This window comes from Bos taurus, chromosome 11 (genome assembly GCF_002263795.3).
Source record: "Bos taurus isolate L1 Dominette 01449 registration number 42190680 breed Hereford chromosome 11, ARS-UCD2.0, whole genome shotgun sequence".
Classification (NCBI taxonomy): domain Eukaryota; kingdom Metazoa; phylum Chordata; class Mammalia; order Artiodactyla; family Bovidae; genus Bos; species Bos taurus.
In genome coordinates, this window is record NC_037338.1 from 61,153,303 (window position 1) to 61,179,534 (window position 26,232).

A 26,232-nucleotide genomic window follows, 5' to 3' on the forward strand; every position below is an offset into this window, starting at 1 on the left:
CTGGGAGTCTGCCCAGTTACTGGGTAAGATCTGATTCTCCTTCCCAGAGAGGGACTCCAGTGAGAGACTAGGGGTTTGGAGGTCCAGCCAGGGAGCATTGTGGAGCTGGCTAGGGTACAAGGTCAGGATGTGCCTGTAGCAGCAAAGGATGAAACAGGAAATGTGATCCAACATCTTGAGAAGCTGAGTCAAAAAGCCAAGTCAACCACCTATGCAGTGATGAATTTTAAGGTATGGAGCATAGCCACCTGGTAGGCAGCAAGCATCCTCCTGATGTCCCACATACTGATCCCAGAATACAAGTCTTTTCTTTGGATCTTACTAGCAACTGGCCCTTGATGCCCTAGATTTTGTGTGTGAGTGTGTGTATGAGTGTGTGTGTGTTTGTGTGTCTGAAGGCTATTAATAACTGTTGAGTTGTTAAGAGTTAGTCATATTTGGTATTCATAAATAAAATTTTAGCACATTACTATAGTTTACTGAGGTGAAAACTTACTATTCACCTGGTTGCCAGGCAACACTTGGCCATATTTGCAAAGCTCCTACTATCAAGGTTCAGGGACAGATTGTTGAAGTAGCCTCAATTTTTAGGAAGATAGCTTTGTTATTAGTATCAGTGCTGTATTGTCGCATCAGTACTTTTCAATGGTTACTATTCCTTGTTTTTAATTATGTTACCCTTCATTTATCTCCATCATTATCTGTTTGATACAGATTATTTGATTAACGCTTACAGTAAGACAGTGGTATCTCTAGAGGTTAACTCAATTTATGACGTGTAAGTTTTCTATAACAAAACATTAAAACAAATATGGATTGTAGTACACATGGGAACCATCCAAACCAATGTAGCTAAAACAGGTATTCACGCAATATGCACACAATATACTTACATAGCAACAGTTCTTTGCTATCAGGGAATTCTTTAAGAAGCAGGAAAGACTGGAGTACATGAGTCTTAGAGCCTATTACCCCACCCACATGGGCCTCAATCAAAAAAGTCTGAGAACCACTGGGAAGAGAGGGATGAACTTGGGCTTCTTTTAATAGGATGGAAAGAAATACAGAGACCAAAAGAGAGTGAATATGTGAAGGAAGCCCGGGAGGCAGAAATTAGAGAGATTTCTGGTACTGAGGAAATGATGCCTGCAGTATCTTATCAGACACCTGTGGCTTGGGCATGGATGAGGAAGGAGTTATTCAAAGTGGTCACGTCCCAAGGGTGCCCTATAGGGCAGTCTGGTTCATGTATTGTGCCAAGGTGCCCTGCCAGGGCAGACAGTTACTGACACAGCTGTCCTTCACTGACTATAAACCCTAGTGCCAGGGAAGAGAAATCTTTTTGTAACTTGTCTGCCTACACAGAATGCCTTTAGTAAATGATTTTAAAGGGCCCATATATGGCATATCGGTATGACCAGTAAGGGGTTAATATCCAAAATACGTAAACAACTCATACTGCCTAACACACACACATAAAACAAGCAACCCAATTAAAAATTGGGCAGAAGATCTGAATAGACGCTTTTCCAAAGAAGAAATACAGGTGACTAATAGCCAAGTGAAAAGTGCTCAACATTGCTAGTCAACAGAGAAATGGAAATCAAAACCAATGAGATAGTACCTCACACCAACAGAATGGCTGTCATCAAAAAGACCATAGTAACCAGTGTTGGTGAGAATGTGGGGAAAGGGGTACCTTTGTACACTGTTGGTGGGAATATAAATTGGTGAAGCTACTGTGGAAAACAGTATGGAGAGTTCTTAAAAAATTAAAAATAGAACTACCATATGACCCAGCAAACCTACTCCTGTAGAATTTGGTTATATATCCAAAAAAAGAAAACACTAATTTGAAAAGATATATGCACCCTAATCGGAGAAGGAGATGGCACCCCACTCCAGTACTCTTGCCTGGAAAATCCCATGGATGGAGGGGCCTGGTGGGCTGCAGTCCATGGGGTGGCTAGGAGTCGGACACGACTGAGCAACTTCACTTTCACTTTTCACTTTCATGCACTGGAGAAGGAAATGGCAACCCACTCCAGTGTTCTTGCCTGGAGAATCCCAGGGACGGGGAGCCTGGTGGGCTGCCGTCTATGGGGTCGCACAGAGTTGGACACGACTGTAGTGACTTAGCAGCAGCAGCAACAGCAGCAGCAGCATGCACCCTAATGCTCATGCAGCATTATTTACAGTAGCCAAGATATGGAACCAACCTAAATATCCATCAATAGTTGATGGATAAAGAAGTATTCACAGTGGAATACTACTTATCCATAAAAAAGAATGAAATTTTGCTGTTTGCAGCATGGATGGACTTGAAGAGTTTTATGCTTAATGAAATAAATCAGACAGAGAAAGACAGACACTGTATGTTATCACTTATATGTAGTATCTAAAAAATAAGGAAAGATATAAACATCTGAATGCAGAGTTCCAAAGAATAGCAAGAAGAGATAAGAAAGCCTTCTTCAGCAATCAAGGCAAATAAATAGAGGAAAACAACAGAATGGGAAAGACTAGAGATCTCGTCAAGAAAATCAGAGATACCAAAGGAACATTTCATGCAAAGATGGGCTCGATAAAGGACAGAAATGATATGGACCTAACAGAAGCAGAATATATTAAGAAGAGGTGGCAAGAATACACAGAAGAACTGTACAAAAAAGATCTTCACGACCCAGATAATCACAATGGTGTGATCACTGACCTAGAGCCAGACATCCTGGAATGTGAAGTCAAGTGGGCCTTAGAAAGCATCACTACGAACAAAGCTAGTGGAGGTGATAGAATTCCAGTTGAGCTATTCCAAATCCTGAAAGATGATGCTGTGAAAGTGCTGCACTCAATATACCAGCAAATTTGGAAAACTCAGCAGTGGCCACAGGACTGGAAAAGGTCAGTTTGCATTCCAGTCCCAAAGGAAGGCAATGCCAAAGAATGCTCAAACTACCTCACAATTGCACTCATCTCACACGCTAGTAAAGTAATGCTTAAAATTTTCCAAGCCAGGCTTCAGCAATATGTGAACTGTGAACTTCGTGATGTTCAAGCTGGTTTCAGAAAGGCAGAGGAACCAGAGATCAAATTGCCAACATCTGCTGGATCATGGAAAAAGCAAGAGAGTTCCAGAAAAACATCTATTTCTGCTTTATTGACTATGCCAAAACCTTTGACTGTGTGCATCACAATAAACTGTGGAAAATTCTGAAAGAGATGGGGATACCAGAACACCTGATCTGCCTCTTGAGAAATTTGTATGCAGGTCAGGAAGCAACAGTTAGAACTGGACATGGAACAACAGACTGGTTCCAAATAGGAAAAGGAGTTCGTCAAGGCTGTATATTGTCACCCTGTTTATTTAACTTCTATGCAGAGTACATCATGAGAAAGGCTGGACTGGAAGAAACACAAGCTGGAATCAAGATTGCCGAGAGAAATATCAATAACCTCAGATATGCAGATGACACCACCCTTATGGCAGAAAGTGAAGAGGAACTAAAAAGCCTCTTGATGAAGGTGAAAGTGGAGAGTGAAAAAGTTGGCTTAAAGTTCAACATTCAGAAAACGAAGATCATGGCATCCCGTCCCATCACTTCATGGGAAATAGATGGGGAAACAGTGGAAACAGTGTCAGACTTTATTTTTCTGGGCTCCAAAATCACTGCAGATGGTGACTGCAGCCATGAAATTAAAAGACGCTTACTCCTTGGAAGGAAAGTTATGACCAACTTAGATAGCATATTCAAAAGCAGAGCATTATTTTGCCAACAAAGGTTCATCTAGTCAAGGCTATGGTTTTTCCTGTGGTCATGAATGGATGTGAGAGTTGGACTATGAAGAAGGCTGAGTGCCAAAGAATTGATGCCTTTGAACTGTGGTGTTGGAGAAGACTCTTGAGAGTCCCTTGGACTGCAAGGAGATCCAAACAGTCCATTCTGAAGGAGATCAGCCCTGGGATTTCTTTGGAAGGAATGATGCTAGAGCTGAAACTCCAGTACTTTGGCCACCTCATGCGAAGAATTGACTCATTGGAAAAGACTCTGATGCTGGGAGGGATTGGGGGCAGGAGGAGAAGGGGATGACAGAGGATGAGATGGCTGGATGGCATCACTGACTCGATGGACGTGAGTCTGAGTGTACTCCGGGAGTTGGTGATAGACAGGGAGGCCTGGCATGCTGCTATTCATGGGGTCGCAGAGTCGGACACATCTGAGAGATTGATCTGATCTGATCTGATCTGATCTGAGTGAATATAACAAAGCAAATGCAGACTCACAGATGTAGAGAATAGGCTATAGTAGTGGTTTCCACTGGGGAGAGAGGAGAGGGAGGGACAAGATAGGGGTTGGGAATTAAGTGATATAAACTATGTATAAAATAAATAAGCTACAAGGATATATTGTGTAGCACAGGGAATAGAGCCCATATCCCTGGTGGCTCAGTGGTAAAGAATCCACCTGCACTGCAGGAGACGTGGGTTTGATCCCTGGGTTGGGACAATATCCTGGAGGAGGGCATGGCAACCCACACCAGTATTCTTGCCAGGAAAATCCCATGGACAGAGGAGCCTGGTGGGCTACAGTCCATGGGGTTGCAAAAAGTCAGACATGACTGAAGTGATTGAGCACACACACATATAAATGGAGCATAACCTTTAAAAAATTGTGAATTATTGTTGTACACCCATAACTTATATGTTATTACAAATCAACTATACATCAATTAAAAATTAAAAAATGAAAGTCCCCACATGAGCAAATTATAGCCCTTGAGATACTCCAGGAAGTCGTGGGGTGTTGCTTTTTTCATTGGTATACTGAAGGTAGCTACCTCCTGCTCCCAACCAGAGAAGATGAGTGATAGCCTAAGGATATTGAAATGATATTGAAATAATCTTGAAATTTAGAGACAAATCCAATAATGTGCTTTCATTTTGGCAAAGTCAGAATGTGCGAAGAGAAGAGCTTAGATACAAAATATAGTCTTTCTTCAATTTCTTGAAATGCCATCAAGAAAAAACTACTATTACTGCAAAAAGGCCATCTAGAAGGAAGAAACTATGGAGAGACGTCTTCTTATTCTGAGAATTTTGGGTTTGAATTCAGTCAAGAGAAAATCATCTGGCTATTGTTAAGAATCCAAAGTTTCTTAAGTGAAGCAGGCCAAAATAGAGCTATCCTCATCAAAAAGCAGTTCTAAATCTATCCTGTGATGTAATTTTATGAATACTTTATTACAAGATTTTGTTGTTACTGTTTAGTCACTAAGTCGTGTCCAACTCTTTATGACCTCTTGGATTATAGCCCTCGGGGCTCCTCTGTCCATGGGATTTACCAGGCAAGAATACTGAAGTGGGTTACCATTTCCTTCTCCAGGGGATCTTCCCTAACCAGGGATCAAACCCACGTCTCCTATATTGGCAGATGGATTCTTTACTGCTGAGCCACCAGGAAAGCCCATTATAAGCTTTATACCATCATTAATCATTGTTAAGTGTCCCATTTGATAAAGCGATAATTGGCTTCAAGTAAACTTTTAGTAAAGCTTCTCTAGTGGCTCAGATGGTAAAGAATCTGCCTGCAATGTGGGAGACCCAGGTTTGATCCCTGGGTTGGGAAGATCCCCTGGAGAAGAAACTTTAGTAAATAGTACTATATAATTGAAGATACAGATATTGAAAGAAATTTAGTTTGGCACCTAAAAAGTATTAATCTTGATTTCTTGCTTAGTAACTATTGAGAGAGATGAGTTGATATTGTGCTATTTCACAAAGACAATTTGCTGAGTTGACATACTCCTTTTAAGAATGCACATTCAAAAATGGCAATAATAGTGTCAATTGTTACCTTTATTTGATTTTCTCTGGGTGATTGAATGACTATTTGGTATGAATAAAGCTGTGGGTTAGCCCATGTCTCTGGCACATCGATCATGATCCCATAGGACTCTGTGGTTGGGCAATTTCTATGTGGGAGTTGTCAAATTGTACGAGATCCATTATTTTTGTGTTTTTTTAGTGCTTTATTAACTCACAAAAGCCCAAGCCATTGTATTACTAGAAGAGGAGGCAGAAACCACATTGCTTTTAAAAATTAAAAAAACAAACAAACTGAAAAACAGAAAGAAAACATGGTCCCACCTGTAGTCAGTGGAATTTAAATTCCCAAGGGCTATGGTCAAGTTCCATAACTTGCTCTAAGTTATGTTTTTTCTTAGTTCTTAACCTGAGTGTAAGGTCTAAAGACATCAAATACAGAAGCCTTAGAGGGTAAAGCCCTAATAGCAGAAGAATGCAGCTTTTCAAAGATCCAAATGAAGTAAAAAGGGAGAAATACAGTAAAAGCAATATTCATGCACATCTTTTTTTCTCCCTAAGACAGAGAGAGTATGGTTTATTATTTTGGTTCGTCTTTTAATTTGTAACTTAAGCTCAATATTATAAAACAATAAAAATAGTAACTAGCTCTTTAGCTTTCGTAACTGCATTCATATGTGTTAGCGTATTTGAGCTCAAAAACAGCCATTATTACTAGACTTTTTAAAATACAGATAATGCTGAGCCTTAGAGAGGCTAAAAGACTCATTCAAGGTAGTTAGGCTAGTCAGGGACTTCCTAGACTCCATGCTCCATCTTCTGACCCCAAAGCATATGCTTTGCATTTTACCAGCATAGTCTTAAAGCAAAGGGGGTCCCCTTTTTATTGGGTCCCCCACAACAGCTCAAACAAGTTTAATTGATCCCCAAATAATGGAAAATTGATAAAATCAATATCACACCTATCAGTCAGTTCAGGAACCCAGAGACCTCTTGTCTGGTTCTGCTGTTTTCATAACCGACGTAAGTATGAAAAGCTTGACAATACCATAACTTCCCTGAGAAAGCCAAGATAGTAATCTGAAATTAGGTCAAGAGGCTTTTCCTTATCCACTGTAAATTTTACATCACTGGTACCTATACCTAATGAATTTTGAGCAGTTGTCATCCCTTTGATAGTTTAGTTACTCTAGCATTCACATTTTTCCTTTAAATTATTTTTATTTTCCATCTCTTTTATGTCTTCCCCCACTCCACCAAACCCCAATCAGCCCTCTTAACATCCTAGTGTCTTGTCCTAAGGTTCTAGTAGGTAGCTAGCACCCAAAGCATGGGTCCTAGAAAATCTCATGCCTCTTCCCTCTTGAAAATATTTAAAAAATTTTTCAAATTTCTCAAAAGCAATAAAAGACATAAGACAGAGAATCTAAGTACAAAGTCTAAAAGTCATATTGACATAAACATATTTTTAAAAAATAAAATGATGATGGGCACTAGGATACACAGGAATTTGAATCATTACATTATGTAACAACTTGATTTCAAAGTTAAATCCCAAACCATCATCAACAAAGAGCTTTGTGCCAAATGTCTAGAGGTCTAGAGCTAAAACCACAGTTTAGCAGAGTTCTGGACTATATTTTAGTCTTGGCAAACCCCGAAAGCAAGAGGACACAGCATGCTTCATCTGAGCATTTGTCAGTAGCACGCTGAAAACATTAATCCACACACCCCCACTATGAAAATATCCCCCTTCCCCTGCCCCCATCCAAATTCAGGTAAAGTCATTGGAGGAAATTTTCTTTCCAAATGTTGAGGGCTTTGTTCCTCTTTATCTTTGGTTTTTATCAACCACAGAAGAATTTTAAAGGAAAACGTTCTCCAGCCTTCTGTCTTCTTTATGAACCCTCTCGCTGGATTAAGGAGAGTTCATGAGATGGGAAAGGAAAGTTCTGTTCCTAGCTGGAGATTAACTCCTGTAAACACTGCCTAGCACAATGTACTGCCCAGGATAATGCAGAATTCCTCCTTTCTCACTTTTAGTGCTCCCTTGCTTCACTTACAGTCCTCACCCAGCTCCACGCTCCCTCTTTCCTCAAGTTATTGAACCTAAAGAGAAGTGAACTGCGTTCAAGGCAAGGGTGAAAGACAAGAGGGAAGCCTCATGGTCTCCCTGGAGAGTTCTTCAGATTAAGAATTTTGTTTTCCTTCTCCATCATTACTCACAATTATCTTATGACCTAAAATTCATCATGCTCTTTCTTGCAATGTTTGGCAAATGAAAGCTCTGCTTCCTATTAGCGTATTTGTGGGGTGGGGATGGAGAGGAAGGGGAAGTGGGCACTTAAAGATTATTATTGCCTCCAACACTGCTGTGTGTTTGCTGGTTTCAGAACGGGTTGCGCAAAACACAGGAGGAAGAAGAGTGAAGTACTGGAGTTTAATGAGAGATGGCTGGACTCTAGTAGTCAGAAGAGCTGGGTTTTTCCCTGGGTGGCCGCTGACAGGTGAAAGGTGTTAAACTTGCGCCCTTTCAGAGAGCTGATATGCAGTAGTGCTACTTAGGGGAGGAGTGTGAGATTACTTGATGACAAAGCCTATGGAGAAAACAAAGCATTAGTCTGAAAGTCAGGAGTCATGGGACTTGAGTCCTGTCTCTACCTCTAACCTGTGATTACCTAACCTCAGGGTGTCATTGCACCTCATCTGCAAAGTGGGGAGAATAACACATTGCCCAACTTTCTCCCCAGAGTGATAGCAAATATCAAATACAGCAATGTGTGTGTTAGTGTTAGTCACTCAGTCCTGTCTGACTTTTTGTGACCCCCTGGACTATAGACCACCAGGCTCCACTATCCATGGAATTCTCCAGGCAAGAATACTGGAGTGGGTTGCCATTCTCTTCCCCAGGGGATCTTCCCGACAGGAATCGAACCCAGCCTCACACATTGCGCGCAGATTCTTTACCATCTGAGCTGCCAGGTATGAGAATATTAAGTACTTAAAAACCTGAATACATGTAAGATTATGTGACTGAAATGAACCAGTAGTCTAAGTAGCTGCTAAGGGTTCTTGGATAGCACAGTTCTATGCTCTTGACAGTTTTGAAGTCTGACAAATTTATGTGTAGAAAATCTGGCTCCACTAGAAATGTTGACAGGCCATTTATAACCAAACCTATTGTGCTTAAATGGGTAGAACTATTATGGAGAAGTACGTAAATTAGTAGTTCTACATAAACCTATAAAATACCTAGAAAGACATAAAATACTGAAAAAAATTGTTTTTTTTCCCGATTAGTTTTGTACCTGGAAGGAAATACCTAGTCTCTGAATGAGCAGTAGTGCAATGTTAAGGAATCATAAGGGTTACTAGACTATTGCTGAAGCTGAAGCTCTAATACTTTGGCCACCTGATGCAAAGAGCTGACTCATTGGAAAAGACCCCAATTCTGGGAAAGATTGAAGGCAAAAGGAGAATAGGGCAGCAGAGAATGAGATGGTTAGACAGCATCACCAACTCAATGGACATGAATTCGAACAAACTCCAGGAGATAGTGGAGACAGAGGAGCCTGGTGTGCTGCCGTCCATGGGGTGACAAAGAGTCAGACACAACTTGTGACTGAACAACAAAGAGGGCAGGAATTTAGGGGAGCATCTCAGATAATTTTGACCAGAATAAGAAAGATGTAGAGCACCTGGGTTTATTTATCCCAGAGGAAAAGAATGGGATGGGAAAAACACAAATGCTTCATAAAATATTGAAAGGATTGTTTCAGAGATGATTAGATACTCTGTTCCAGAAGACAGATCACTGAGCAAAAAATGAAGTTGTTTGTCTGAATGATCCATATGTTCCCTTAAATTCTGATGTTCCAAAGTTATAGGGACAGAATCTGTGGATCAGCACAAGAGAATGCTTTCCATAAAGGAGAACTCTCCTTCAATGGCAGTAATACCCACTTCTGAAGGTATTTTGATGTTTGGAAGGAGTCTGGGTTGCTGTTGAGGAAGGATATGGAGGGCATACCTACATTCTGAGTAAAATCAAACTGCATGACAGCATGGCCTCTCCAATTCTAAGATATTTTGATTCTTCAGTAGGATGTGTTATAAGAAGTACTAAATTAATAGTCTGTATGTCCATCGTCAGTGGTGGGAGATATTGTCTAGGTAGTGATTGCTGTCATTCTCTTCTTCTCCCTTGCTTGAAAGTTGCTAAGAAGAAGTTTTGCCAGTGCATTTGGATTAATAGCCTTATTTTCTACTTATTGGGATTTTTTTTTCCAGATGTATCCATTGTGAATAGTTATTTCTTTTTTTGTTTTGTTTTTATTTTTATTTTATTTTTTTAACTTTACAATATTGTATTGGTTTTGCCATATATCAACATGAATCTGCCACAGGTATACATGTGTTCCCCATCCTGAACCCTCCTCCTTCCCCATACCATCCCTCTGGGTCATCCCAGTGCACCAGCCCCAAGCATCCAGTATCGTGCATCGAACCTGGACTGGTGACTCATTTCATATATGATATTATACATGTTTCAGTGCCATTCTCCCAAATCATCTCACCCTCTCCCTCTCCCACAGAATCCAAAAGACTGTTCTATACATCAGTGTCTCTTTTGCTGTTTCGTATATAGGGTTATTGTTACCATCTTTCTAAATTCCATATATATGCATTAGTATACTGTATTGGTGTTTTTCTTTCTGGCTTACTTCACTCTGTATAATAGGCTCCAGTTTCATCCACCTCATTAGAACTGATTCAAATGTATTCTTTTTAATGGCTGAGTAATACTCCATTGTGTATATGTACCACAGCTTTCTTATCCATTCATCTGCTGATGGACATCTAGGTTGCTTCCATGTCCTGGCTATTATAAACAGTGCTGCGATGAACTTTGGGGTACATGTGTCTCTTTCAATTCTGGTTTCCTCAGTGTGTATGCCCAGCAGTGGGATTGCTGGGTCATAAGGCAGTTCTATTTCCAGTTTTTTAAGGAATCTCCACACTGTTATCCATAATGGCTGTACTAGTTTGCATTCCCACCAACAGTGTAAGAGGGTTCTCTTTTCTCCACACCCTCTCCAGCATTTATTGCTTGTAGACTTTTGGATCGCAGCCATTCTGACTGGTGTGAAATGGTACCTCATAGTGGTTTTGATTATTTCTATAGCAGCTACAAAACCAAAGTAACACACAAGCTCACATGAAGGAAATCCTATACTCAGTCTGGAATGAGGATGTCACTGGATTCTGTTTTAGCAGTTAGCATGTGATAAACTGATTGACAAAGCCTAGAAATAAATCCAGATCATCCTGACATTTAGGAATTTGACTGACAGATGCTCTTACATAGGTCATAGGCCTATAACGAGTGATGATGTTTTCTTACCTTCTAGACAGCTATACTGCCTGACTCTAGAACAAAACATTCTGGATTTGGGGAAACACTTTCATCCTCAGCCAACTATAAATTCTACAAGTGGAAAAATAAACTTAGCAACTGCAGATTTCACCAAACACCCTACGAACATTGAAGTAAAATTCATCCCAACACAGTTAGGAGGTGCTAAACATGTCAATTTAGTGGACAAGAACAAAAATAGCTATGTAGACTAAGCAGGGAGTAGAAGATAGAAGAAAGGTCAAATGAAACAATGGATATATTAGGATACTGTTGGTTGCAAATGCCATTGCAAAATGGCCTGAGCAAAGGGGGTTTGTTGGCTTACATAACTGAAAATTTCAGGCTTGGTTGACCCCAGAGATGAAGATGATGTCAAGACCTCATTCCCACCCCACCCTACTTCCCTTGATCTCACTCTCTCTCATCTTGGCTTTTTTCTCTGGAGAGTCCCTTCATCTAGTGGCTCCTAGAAACTCCAGGCTTATATACTTTAAGTCAAATAGAGACAGCACCTTTTTCCCAGCAGTTTCAGAACAAGTTTCATTGGCTTGGCTTAGGATATGTGTACTTCCTTTCACTAATAGTAGGGACACAGAGGTGGGTAAGTAAGGTCAGCATCTAAATTACAAAGACAGAAAGTGGGAAAACATGAGAAGGGGAGGAATGATTGTTGGGCAGGCAGAAATGACAGATATCCACTTGCCTAGAACAGCTTTACATGATGTGGTAATATCACACTAGGACACTACTGCGAGCTATAGACCCTAGAACCTGGAGGTCCAGAGTTTGCCATTTTATGAACAAAAGCTTCAGGCCCATCATGGATGATGAAGCAGCGTTAAGAACACCAAGTAGTTCTGGGGTTTTGACGCTCTTCAGTCCAAGAACAGATGTCAGGCACACTAAGCACAAGACCTCACAGGAAGATCTCAGAGTGGCCTTACCTTGCACAAGTGCACACAAATTGGAAAATGCTATCTGCTAGTGTCATCTTAGGGAACAGACAGAAACTCTGGGAGAGTGTGTGGGTGTGCCTAGCTATTCAGATGAAGTGTCAGTGGCCTTGATGCTGTATCCCTGTCAGAGTTCAATCTGTATCACTGCCCTCAGATGAAAGCAATTGCCAAGGATAGTCCTAGAGACTCATTTTGTGGCAATGGATAGAAAAGAGAGGGGACATTAGTCAAAACCTGGGTTAAACTTCTTTCTGCGTGGAGGTAGGGGATGGACAAGCGGAATTACTCTTTGGTGAGCAAGAAAATGTGGTAGTAGAAAGTTGCTTCTGCTGCTTTTTTGAGGTGGGTGGATAAGTTTAGATGTGGATAGGTTTAGACAAATAAAGTTATTAGCAAGTTGAAAATTATTAGCAAGTTAAAGTTATTAGCTATTATTAATAGCAAGTTGAAAAATAGGTTCTTTAGTCAAAGAGTGAAAAAGCCACAGTGGGAGAAACAAGTGAAAGACTGGAGTTCTCTTTAAGAGCCTGAAATGAGCCACTGAGGTTTTTGGGGTTTTTAAAATTTTTATTTTGTATTGGGGTATAGCTGATTAACAATCTTGTGATAGTTTCAAATGAACAGCAAATGGACTCAACCATACATATGCATGTATCCATCTCCTCCCATCCAGGCTGCCACATAACACTGAGCAGAGTTCCATGTGCTATATAGTAGGTCCTTGTTGGTTATCCGCTTTAAATATAGTAGTATGCACATGTCCATTTCAATGAGTTTTTAAATTTTTTATTTATTTATCAGTTTTGGCTGTGCTAGATCTTCGTTGCTGCAAGTAGGCTTTCTCCAGTTGTGGCGAGTGGGGTCTTTTCTCTAGTTGCATTGCCTGGTTTCTCATTGCAATTGCTCTCTTGTTGCAGAGCACAGGCTCCAGGAGCATAGGCTTCAGTAGTCGTGGGGTGTGGGCTCTGTAGTTGTAGCACACAGGCTTAGTTGCCCCAAAGCATGTGGAATCTTCCTGGACCATGGGTCCAACCCTTGTCCCCTGCATTGACAAGTGGATTCTTAACCACTGGACCCCAGGGAAGTCCAGACCATTGATATGATTTTGAGCACATGGAGAAGGAAGTAGTTTCCCTTGGGCAGCCTCTTTTGCCCACTATTACCAAACTTTATCACACCCCACTCCAGTACTCTTGCCTGGAAAATCCCATGGCGGAGCCTGGTAGGCTGCAGTCCATGGGGTCGCTAAGGGTCAGACATGACTGAGCGACTTCACTTTCACTTTTCATTTTCATGCATTGGAGAAGGAAATGGCAACCCACTCCAGTGTTCTTGCCTGGAGAATCCCAGGGACGGGGGAGCCTGGAGGGCTGCAGTCCATGGGGTCGCACAGAGTCGGACATGACTGAAGCGACTTAGCAGCAGCAGCAGCAGCATCACAAATATATATGGATATGCCTTTTTAACAAGGATTTGTATTTTTTTAAATAATACAGAAAACATTATAGTCCGTCAATGGCTAAAAAGAAAAATCCTGTTTCTGTCTTCCAGTCTCTCTTTTCCATGAAGTCCAGCAGAAAATGAAGGAAGGAAAGAAGGAATGAGGGCATGGGAAAGGAGGGGAAGAGGGAAAGTGATAGGGAGAGAGATGAGAGGAGAGAGAAATTTTCCCTTTTTGTAAGGACACCAGTCATATTAGATTAGGGTCCACTCTAATGACCTCATCTAAACAACCTTTGCAATAACCCTAATTCCAAATAAGGTCACATCCTGAGGTACTGGGGGTTAGGATTTTAACATATGGATTTGAAGGGGTGGCGACACAATTCAACTCATAACAATCCATAATTCTCAATATTCCGGAAGTTATATTTTGCTCCAGGGTTCAAGTTCTAGAGCTAAATATATGCTTAATACTATAATGGGGAGGATGTCGGTGTATATTTCAGAATACCCTCTTTCCTATCACCAAGACCATTATGATAATTGAAGGGTAGAAGACCATATTCTTCTATCTTGAAAGATTTATATATCTTTTGAAGCAAAAAATTGGAGGAACATCAAAATTCCTTTTGTGTATAAGAGACTGATTCTTTGACTTTCAGTGGGAACCTTTTATTAATTTACTTTTCAATAGGGAAAGAAGAATACAGTACTTCTCTCTCCATTACCACTCCCTGAAGGAGGGGCACGGGAAGAGGGTTGGTTAGTTCCTGATTCAACCTTTGAGAGCAACTTGTCCTGTTGCTGATACAAACCAAGTGATCACATGTTAACTGCAAATTCCCACTTGCCCGGTGTGAGTGAGGCTTTGTACTGAACAAAAGGAAGACAGCTCTACATTTAACCACAGCTAAGTCCTTTGTGGGACAGACAGGAATAACATACAGATTGCAACCCATAAATAATGCACCTCAGGTCATCTGCATTTTGCCTACTCTTTAGGACACAGGCTACTATTCCTGGACAGTCTGCATTAACCCTGGATTCCTGACTCCAGAGCGGATTCTTGCAGAGAGTGGTGATTTCCTTCACCTCTTCCTCTCCCTATATTTTCAGTCCAGACAAACATAAATAAACCAAGCATAAATAAGTGGGCAGTTTCTACCCTGATCACTGAAGCTCTAAAGATAGGGCACTGAACTCACTAAGTGATGAATACATGCCATATGGGCTAACGGCAAGTTCGGATGTAAATTGTCTCCGTCTTGCTCTCTGCATTGCAGATAAAAAGTCCCTTGTGTCATCTCTTTGTACTGAACTGTGTGTATCTGAAAACAGCTAAAATCACTGAGAAAAGTGGAACGTTTAATTTCCTCTGAAAAGGACTGGGTGTTATTGCTGGCATTAATAATTAGTAGATATTTTAAAAACATTCTTTGAGTGAGGTTGCACACATTTGCTTTTATTTGGAATCCCATATTTTAAGCAAATGTTTGACTCCTTTTGGCTAGCTGCCTTAATAGTGCAGTGCAGTATACAAGAGTTGGAGTCAAAAGATTCTCGTTTGTCTGACGTTAATATTTGCCAAGCACTTACTGAGGGCCGGCAACCATTCTAGGCACTTAATGTAAGTTATATAATTTACTCTTCACAATAACTCTAGAAAACAGGTATTCCTGGTATTCCTGCTTTTTATACAAGGAAACCATTTAAATAGTTCCTAGAAGAGCTGTATTCAAATCCACATTGTCAACCACAAAGATAATACTCTTCCTGTTACTCACTATGACTTCTTCACTTCGAGCTGTTTTGACCTAAGCAGGCACAAGCCATTTCTTAGTCTCTTTTTCTTTATTCTTAAGAAGGGGGTTTGAATTAAATTTTCTCTAGGATTTTTTCTAGTTCTAAACACTGTCTTTCTGTGATTACTCCTTCTTCACTTTTCAAAATGTAAGTAAACTATTTTATTTAAATACTGCCTTTCTTCAAATCCTAAGACAATCCTCCTATTGATGGAGGGAGGGGGAAAATCTTTCTTGGCTCAGAAATCAGAATTAATAAAGTTCAGGAACTGTTTTGCCTTGGACCCATCTCTCTGTTGACCAATGTGCAGTCTTCCAGTAGTGCAAAATAGACTTAGGTAATTCCGGTGGTATGAGCAGAGTTTCTGAGGTTCTCAGATGATGTATGGGTGAGTTGTGATGTATGGGGTTCCCCTCTGTGTAGAAGTATAGACTATTTAGGAGTTCTAAGTAAGCACTTCAGAGAAGGCAATGGCACCCCACTCCAGTACTCTTGCCTGGAAAATCCCATGGATGGAGGAGCCTGGTAGGCTGCAGTCCATGGGGTTTCGAAGAGTCAGACACGACTGAGCGACTTCACTTTCATTTTTCACTTTCATGCATTAGAGAAGGAAATGGCAACCCACTCCAGTGTTCTTGCCTGGAGAATCCCAGGGATGGGGAAGCCTGGTGGGCTGCCATCTATGGGGTCACACAGAGTTGGACACAACTGAAGTGACTTAGCAGTAGCAGTAGCAGTAAGTAAGCACTTATTGTTTGCCTAATTTTCTGGTATTCTTACCTACATCTGATAAAATATAACATGGCATAGTAATTTCTCATTGAACTTTTCTGCTTGTTTTTTTAATGGATTGATGTGCCAACCTAAATACAAGAGGCCAGCTATGTTCTCTGAAACTGTTTGTGAGCATTCCAATACAAAGAAAAAAGATACTCCTTTAAAGATACTCCTCAAGGGCTCCAGAATTTGACAGAGACCAGCAATGGAATGATGAAGGAGACAAGAGTGAGCATATCTTTATAAAATTTGGGGTTGAGGAGATTCAAGGAAAGATAGCAAGAGTGATTCAGCCTCAGAGTAGTCCCTGCTGAACTATCCGCACTTTGTGGCAGTGGTGGTTTAATTGCTAAGTCATGTCTGACTCTTGCAACTCCGTGGTCTGTAGCCCGCCAGGTTCCTCTAGCTCAAGTAAGTACACAGACTGGCAGATGGGGCTATTCATAGAAAGGTAGATTCTGGAAAAGATTCCTCAGCATTCTTTCTCATTGGAATGTTACCCTCACAAAAGTAATGAAGTGACATATCTAGTAGCAGATTTTTAAAAAATGAGTTACCTCTTTCAAGTGCTGATGTTTTGCTTGAGAGATAACTACTGAAGGGAGTAATTTATTATGGATGTATAGGTTGGATATTTCAGATAGCATATCTGGTCAACACTATCTCCTCCCTTACACTTTGTCAATTTAATCAACAAAGTTACTATATTCTCCCCTCAGAAGGGAATAAAAGGAAAGAAATTATCATCTATTGAGTACTTTCCATGTGTCAGACAATTTATTTTCTTTTTTCATCACTTCACCTTTCCTCCCTTCATCATAAGAAAACACTTTTGAAATGGAAATTAAAATTGGATGGTTTTTATCGTCTTAACAACCTGGAAACTGTGCATTAATCCCACTTTTGGGTGGAGGAGTGATACAGGATGGAATCTAGTTTCAGAATGACTACCCTGGCTTTAATTCATAGAAGGACACTATTACGATTATTAGGAAGACTGTTTTCACACAACACTGTGTAAAATTGTGTGCATTCCATTTCATCCATTCATACTCAAGAGTCCCGGAATTGTGTGTATGAATCACTTAAAATCTGTTATTTTTAAATAGTCACTAAGCCAGAACAAATATTTAATAATTTAAAAAGAACTTTCAAGATTGTAGTCCTTTTTTATCAAAAAAGGAGGCTTAAATGCAATAAACTCATCTTACTGATTAAAACACAGGAGTTTCAAGGCCTTATCATGAGCTGTGGAAATAAGAAATATCAATATAACCTCAATAGAGAAAAAGTCAAGTGTGATAGAAGTGAAAAAACAAAAGTAGGCTAGTTCAGAATCTGTTCTTATATACTCATCTTCTTGAAACAAAAATCTCTGTTGATATTGAAAAAAAAATTTAATGATGCAAATGAACTTATTTATAGAACAGAAATAGATGTATGGTTACCAGGGGGAAAGGGAGGGTAGGGATAAACTGGGAGATTGGGGTTGACCCCAATCTGCTGCTGCTGCTGCTGCTGCTGCTGCTGCTAAGTTGCTTCAGTCATGTCCGACTCTGTGTGACCCCATAGACGGCAGCCCACCAGGTTCCCCCGTCCCTGGGATTCTCCAGGTAAGAACACTGGAGTGGGTTGCCATGTCCTTCTCCAATGCATGAAAGTGAAAAGTGAAAGTGAAGTCACTCAGTCATGTCCGACTCTTAGCAACCCCATGGACTGCAGCCTACCAGTCTCCTCCATCCATGGGATTTTCCAGGCAAGAGTACTGGAGTGGGGTGCCATTGCCTTCTCCGGACCAATACACACTACTATATATAAAATCAATAACTAATAAGGACCTGCTGTAGAGAAAAGGAAACTCTACTCAATACTCTGTAATGACTATATGAGAAAAGAATATAAAACACAACTTAGTGATGAAGAGTGACGACCACGTGCATTTGTTGTTGTTCAGTCGCTAAGTCATGTCCAACTCTTTGCGAGCCCATAGACTGCAGCATGCCAGGCTCCCCTGTCCTTCACTATCTCCTGGTGTTTGCTCAAACTCATATCCATTCAGTCAGAGATGCTATCTAACCATCTCTTCCTCTGCCTATCCCTTCTCCTTGTGTCTTCAATCTTTCCCAGCATCAGGGTCTTTTCCAATGAGTCTCTCTTCGCATCAGGTGGCCAAACTTTTGGAGCTTCAGCTTCAGCATCAGTTCTTCCAGTTAATATTTAGGGTTGATTTCCCTTAAGATTAACTGGTTTGATCTCCTTGCTGTCCAAGGGACTCTCAAGAGTCTTCTCCAGCACCACGATTTGCAAGCACCAATTCTTCAATGCTAAGCCTTCTTAATGGTTCAATTCTCACATTCATACATGACTACTGGAAGAACTATAGCTTTGACTATACAGACCTTTGTTGGCAAAGTGATATTTCTGCTTTTTGATACACTGTCTAGGTTTGTCATAGCTTTCCTTGCAAGGAGCAAGTGTCTGAATTTCATGGTTTCAGTCACCGTCTGCAGTGATTTTGGAGCCCAAGAAAATAAAATCTGTCACTGTTTTCACTTTTTCCCCATCTATTTCCCATGAAGTGATGGGACCAGATGCCATGATCTTAGTTTTTTGAATGTTGAGTTTTAAGACAGGTTTTTCACTCTCCTCTTTCACCTTCATTAAGAGGCTCTTTAGTTCCTCTTTGACTTCTGCCATTATTATCTGCGTATCTGAGCTTGTTGATACTTCTGGCAATCTTGATTCCAGCTTGTGATGCACCCAGCTTGGCATTTTGCATGATGTACTCTGCATAGAAGCTAAATAAACAGGGTAACAACATATGGCCTTGATGTACTCCTCTCCCAATTTTGAACCAGTCCATTGTTCCATGTCCGGTTCTAACTGTTGCTTCTTGACCCACATACAGGTTTCTCAGGAGACATGTAAGGTGGTCTGGTATTCCCATCTCTGAGAATTTTCCACAGTTTGTTGTGATCTACACAGTTAAAGGCTTTAGTGTAGTCAATGAATTAGAAGCAGATGTTTTTCTGGAACTCTGTTGCTTTCTCTATTATCCAATGAATGTTGGCGATCTCCAGTTCCTCTGCCTTTTCAAATCCCAGCTTGTACATCTGGAAGTTGTCTTTATGCTGAGTCATAAAGCAACTCTATGTTTGACACTTGGAGTAACTGCCAAACTGTGTTCCAAAGTTATTCCACCAGCAATGGACTTTAATTTGTTATTGTCTGTCTTTGATTTTAAGCCATTTAGTGGTTAAGTCAGTATGGTTTTGATTTCTATATCCCTGATGGTAAATGATGTTGAACATTTTTCAAATGGTTATTAGTCATTTATATATCATTTTTGGAGAAATGTCTATTTTAATCCTTTGCCAATTTAAAAATTGAGTTATTTGTCTATTGTTAAGTTGTATTAGTTCTTTATATATTCAGGATAGAAGCCCCTTATCAGATGTGTGATTTGCAAATATTTTCTCCCATCTGTTGGCTGATATACACTTTATTGATGACATCTTTGAAGTACAAAAGCTTTTAATTTTGCTAAAGCACCATCTATTTTTCTTTGTTGTTCATGCTTTTATGATCACACCATTACCAGAACTTCCCTGGTGATCCAATAAAATTCTGTGCTTCCACTCTAAGGGGTGCAAGTTCAACTCCTGGTCAGGGAACTAAGATCCCACATGCTGTATGGTGTGGCCATAAAATATAATAATAATAAACCATTGCCAAATCCAAGGTCACAGTATTAGTCTAACTTTCTGTTATAAGTTTCATACTTTTAGCTGTTAACATTTAGGTTGATGGTCCGTTTTGTGTTAATTTTTGTATAAAGTTGTTTTCATTCTCTTAATCTTCACAGTATATTCAAGTAATCATGACCCACAGGTATCTCTGTCTAAAGCGGGTTCAAAAAACCTTAGCAATTCATACTGAAGAGATTGAGCTTTTGGGGCTGGATTGCTATTGAAGTAAGTTATAAGCAATATACTCTAGAAAGAGTAACATGTTCTAACAATGCTTCTTTTATTTATAATTTATCATAAATAGTTTAAAGATGATAAAAATTGACTTATGATTACTCTTTCCTTTAGAAATGGGTATAAACAATTGAATTAGGAACAGATACATTTAGGAACAGTATCTTTCATGTTCTTAAAAGACACCTTTATGCCTTCATGTTCACTGTGGGAATTGTGACTATAAACTTTCAACTTTTGGTCAATCAGAAAATTAAAGTTAGATAAAAATAATAAAAAAAATAGCCTCATCTGGGAAAAAAATAGCCCCAACTTTCTTAAGACTGTAAAACCTAGATTATTGTTATGAGAAATTCTAAGTGCCTCTTTTTGATTTTGCACACATGTACCCATTTGTTGGGCTTTCCTGGTGGCTCAGACGGTAAAGAATCCACCTGCAACGAGAGATCCATTTGTTAAAGGCAGGCATTTCTGAAATCACAGAATTAGAGCTGGAAAGGGTCTTAAGCATTTATCTCTTCTAACCCTTACCTCTTGGTGACAAAGTATTAGCTTTCCATTTACATTTCCCAAAGTAAAAGTTTCCCATTTATCATTTTACAGATGAGGCAAATGAAGCAACTCTCTTCTCTGCTTCATTTCTTGGCTTCCTCCTTTTTTCAGGTGGGCTTGCTTTAGGGGAGGTCACTGGAGGCAGAATACTTAGCGTTACAGCTACCAACTCAAGAGGAAATTGCTTCTCTTTCCTAGTCACTCTACTTCTACCAATTTCCCCAGAATTGTGTCTGCACAGTTTGACTTGGAGATGTATCTGTGTCTCTATCTCTATCCACTTTTCCTGCTCCGTCCAGAGGTTATGTGAGCTCATAGAATGACCCGATTAATAAGTGATGGAGCTGCAACAGTTCTCTCAAGTTCAGCCCCATCCTATGCTCAGTGCACTTCATCATAACTGGCTTGATTCTCTCCAGACTACAAGAGAATGATGGATTTCTTGTATCTCTTTTAATTTTGTCTTAAGCTGTTACTTGAATATTTTGTAAGCTATCAATTAGTTATAGTTTACATTTTTATTTTTTGTACAATTTTTCCCTCTGAAATAAGTTTAAATTTCTCGAGCTGTCCAACTGTGACTTACACAGTTATGTAAAATTTTCATACATTTTAGAAATGTGTGTAGTTTTAAAAAAAATTTATTTATTTAATTTTGGCTGTGCTGGGTCTTCATTGCACATGGGCCTTCTCTAGTTGCAGTGAGAGGGGGTTGTGATGCACGGGCTTCTCACTGAAGTGGCTTCTCTTCTGTGGAGCACAGGCTTTAGGGAGCATGGGCTTTAGTAGTTGTGGTCCATGGGCTTATTACTCCACAGCATGTGGGATCTTCCTGGACCAGGAATTGAACCTGTGTCCTCTGTGTTGGCAGATACAATCCCAGCCACTGGACCACCAGGGAAGTCCTATAGTGTTTGTTTTTTTTTTTTAAAACAGCAACACTTTCTTGCCCATATTAGTGAAAGCGAAGTCACTCAGTCATGTCCGACTCTGCGACCCCATGGACTGTAGATTACGAGGTTTCTCCATCCATGAGATTCTCCAGGCAAGAGTACTAGAGTGGGTTGCCATTTCCTTCTCTACTTACTCATATTAGGCACTTAGTAAATATTTGCTTATTTGACCCACCTGACTTGACACTGAAGCAGAGAATAGAATCCTCTGTAGAGAATATGATGACAAAAGGGAGTCAAATGTCAGCCCCAAATTAGAGGGTCATGGGGAAAATACCCAGCATGACCATGACATTCATGGTTCTAAATCTGAATAACACAATTCAAACCTGTAAAAAGTACCAGTAAAAACTATCCTTTTTATGACATAAAATACAAAAGATATCAGTAGGAATAGAACATTTTGTGAAAGAAGAGTATTCACTCACTCCCAGACTGAAGTGTGTAGATAGGCAAAATAGATTCAGAATTAAGACACACTAGATGTACTAGGAATGGATTTTTTCTGGGGAGCATTTTTATTTTTATCAATTAGATATGATTTATAAGCAGAAATTATAGGTGGCAGCTTTTATATAGTAAGAGAACATTTTAAAGAGTACATAATGATTTATACAATACTTTCAATCTAAGACTACCGTTATGCAATTTTAATCCTTATTTTTATTGTAAAAATCAATCTAAAAACACTAAAGGAGAATTTAAGAAAATGGTATCACTCATAATCTTTACATTCTAACATATATTTGTGTACTGAGTATTCTCTTATATATCTATTTTTACATTTAAAAAGGTCATAGAATGCTTACAAGATAAATGCCAACTTTATTTTACCCCTCAGAACATCTAGGAAGGTAGTTAAAATATTTCTGAATAAAGGGCAGTGAAAATAAGCTTTTATTATTTTATAAAGGAGTCAAAAGGGATATTAAATAGGATGGGTGTGTTTCTTAAAATACTATCATTCTTAATAACATTTCATTCTTAAAAGTTTCATGGGAACACCAAGGAATGCATTGATCAAATTGTTTTGGCTAACATTTAACAGATTTCAGATAATCTCTCTCAGACAATGTAATTTCAGTTTTGGTATGTGTTAATTTTGCATTTTTACAGTTACAATAGTGTTGTCTTATATTCATAATTTTTAAAACATGGATCAATATCTCTAAAGTGGTTCAGTGAAGCATAAAAAAAGTAAAACAGTAAGGTAAATATTACTACAATTCAAGTGAATTAAAAACAAATTGTAAACAGTATCTTCACAATTGCATAGTGCAAGTACAGATTATAAACCTGTGTGAAGTGTGACAAAGTCTATGTGCGATTTTTCACAAGCAACTACAAAGAAATAAAGGTGTAAATTATAAATACAACAATAAATATCTGAAAACTGGATTCATTGAGGGAGCAATCTGTTAATATTAGTCCCCAGTGCATTGGCTTTTATAACACTTCTTTTAATTAGTTTTTTGTCATTGTTAAACAACACACAGTCCCCTCTCATCAGTTGAGATTTTCTAAGGCAAACACTAAATAATAGTTTCTAACTGGTGAGGAATGTGAGCCCCATAAGGGCAGGAATTTTGTCCCTTTTGTTGTGCTGCATCTCCAATACTTAGCTCAATGCTTTAAGCTTAGTAGTCATTCAATTATTAAAAACTTAGCTAGTAAATTAATAAATACTACTTATAACAAGTTAATAAATTACTTGTTAACAAATGAATGGATTTTTAGCTAAAAATATCATCAAAGGAAATCAAAATCACAAAACTATCAGTCAAGTTGTATTCTTTTATGTTTGTAGCAAAACTAGGTACAGGTTATGTTGTTGCAAAATCAGCTGAAAATTATTAAGATTTTAATAAGAGAAAGCAGAATGAACTATTGGCAAAACTGACCAAATATCATTCCTGGGCATTGTAAATAGCCATACCACACAGTGTTGAAGGGCTTCCCGGGTGGCGCTAGTGGTAAAGAATTCGTCTGCCAGTGCAAGAGATGTAACAGATACAGGTTCGATCCCTGGGTCAGAAAGATCCCCTGGAGGAGGACATGGCAACCCACTCCAGTATTCTTGCCTGGAGAATCCCATGGACTGAAGAGCCTGGCAGGCTGCAGTCCATAGGGTCACACAGAGTTGGACACGGCTAAAGCAACTTAGCATGCACGCACAGTGTTGAAGGGCAGTTAATACCACGTAGCAGTGTAATGGTTTCACTTTATAGCATGACATGTATGAAGATGTTCTCAACAAGTTTCTCTGTTTATCACTAAGAACTGACTGTAGGGTTTTAGTAATTATTATTTTGTCAGTTGTGAGGTAAGCTGGGGAAGAAGCATGCACAAGGTAGCTTTGTGAGTAGCTAGGAAGTGTGTTATTACAAGAATGAAAGAAGATGAGCAATCAACAACAGTCTGCCTGCTTTTATTTGGAAAAAGTTCAAAGAAAGAGTGAATATTTAAAATACGGTCAAATAAATATACATCTTTTTAGCATGGTTGTGTAAAGAAAGATGCATATGTACAGTACTCCCCTTTTCCACTGAAACATACTAGCTCACAGGGGAAAGGTGCTTGCTTAAGTTTTTGAAATAAGATATGGTACACCAATAATGCCAGATAATTACTTCTCAACAAGTGCAGCTTAGCACTATATATTCAGTATCTGAAATGGAACCAATTTATCATTTTGGGACAAAACATCAAGGTTTTTAATGTTGAAGATATCAGGATTTCCTTAGAAGACTAACCTATGGCACAAAAAACAGTTCTTGCTCAACAGTTAACTTTCTTTCCTTGGAGAAAAATATCAATGATTCGTTATTGGGACTATTTAAAAATAGCAACAAAAGTTGCAACAAAATATGAAGAAATAACCAGCGGCTCTCATGAAGTTGTCTCTACTTAACAGGCTATGTTCTACTTTCTGGAAGCCCAGTCACTGGTTGATTTACTCTAAAAAGAGAGATCTGGGATGATATTGCAGCTCTCTCTGGCTTCCATGTTACTTCCCTTGTCCTGGAACTGTTCTCCATTTTGCCCTGCCTAGCAGATTGCCCAAACTATGCCTGAGTTAATCCTACCCTCTGAGTGTTGGGTTTGTTTTCCAGCTCTACTCATTTGGGGCAAGTTTCTGCAACAGGGCTAGTTTCCCTTGGCTCATGTCCAGTGCGCTGGTAAGTGAGGTTCTGCTTGATTTCAGCTTGCTGCGTTTTGCACTGTTTGAGACGGAGATGCTTTGATTCAACACCACATGGTGGGTATTCAGTGCCCTCCAAGACTGTGAATTCCTACTGGTTTTTCTTTGCCTTTCCTGTCTAGCCTCATTATTTCAGAAGATGTTAATTATATTATCTTGTTCATACTAAATATAGTCATCCAGGAATTATTCAGAAGAAAACACTGGCATCATGCTATGTCCGGTTACTTGCAATTTATTCCAATTATTGAAAACACAGGAAAAAAAAAAAAAAAGCAGAGATCAGTCTACTCTTTATAAGTCATCAAAGGCTCTTAACATTTAATGGGAAATGACCAATAAACCTTGGCCAAGAATCCCTGATTTTATAGGACGTACATTTATTAAATTTAGCAAACATTTTCTCAGAAAGGGCTCGAGCCCACCTAATTTCAACTCAAACTTTTTTTGCAATAATCCCAGTAATGGTTGACTTACTGGCAAAATGTAAATTCTCTCTGATAACTGCATTTATCTTGGCATATACACCATTTCTGGGCTGGGATTTTACCAACATTAAATTATCTTGAGTAATGTGAAAGATCAGACCTGCAAAGGTACTCTAGAGTCAAGAACTGATATTTAGTTGGTCCTCAATAAGAGAGCTGGGCCAGTGGTTCATGGCTGTCATCCATTCTAGCTGATTGATGTCTTTGTTGCTAACATTTTGAGTATCCACATTTTGAAGATTTCTGAGCCTTCTAATCATTCATATATTGCTCTGTATAACAGAGGTGGCTCAGTGGTAAAGAGTCCTCGTGCAATGCAGAAGTAGCAGAAGATGTGGATTTGATCCCTGAGCTAGGAAGATCCCCTGGAGGAGGACATGGCAACCCCTCCAGTATTCTTGCCTGGAGAATTCCATAGACAGAGGAGCCTGGTGGGCTGCCATCCATGGGGTTGCAAAGAGTCAGACATGACTAAAACAATTTAGCATGCATGCATGCATAAACAGCAGGTGCCAGGCATACTGAATTACCAGTGGATGGTATCTATAGACTTGTTTCTGTCTCTATTTGAGTCTCAAGGCAGCCAAGGATGCTCCTGTGTCTCCTCCAACTAGGCCCAGGTTGCCTTTCCTAGATATTGTGGAACTGGATAAAATTGGGCATTTAGAACATAATCAAGGTCCTGGAGTTTAGTGCCATCTTAGGTTCAATGTGCAAAGGTTCATTATGGCTAACTGCAAGGATTCATTCATGGGTAATTGGAACAGAAACAATTTCATAAAAGGATATTCTGTTTTTAGTTGAAAGATTGTTTTCTGATGCAGCTTTCATGTCC

The 26,232-nt window shown here is 39.5% G+C and overlaps 1 protein-coding gene across 1 annotated transcript in view; it reads left to right on the forward strand.

Annotated features, from left to right (window-relative positions):
- The first annotated feature begins 39 nt into the window (after positions 1 to 39).
- EHBP1 (EH domain binding protein 1) overlaps positions 40 to 26,232 on the forward strand; it is a 387,100-nt gene continuing 360,907 nt past the window's right edge. Inside the window, exon 1 of the mRNA XM_024999431.2 lies at positions 40 to 231. The gene's annotated coding sequence lies outside the window, so the exon portion shown is untranslated. The remainder of the gene's footprint in view (positions 232 to 26,232) is intronic.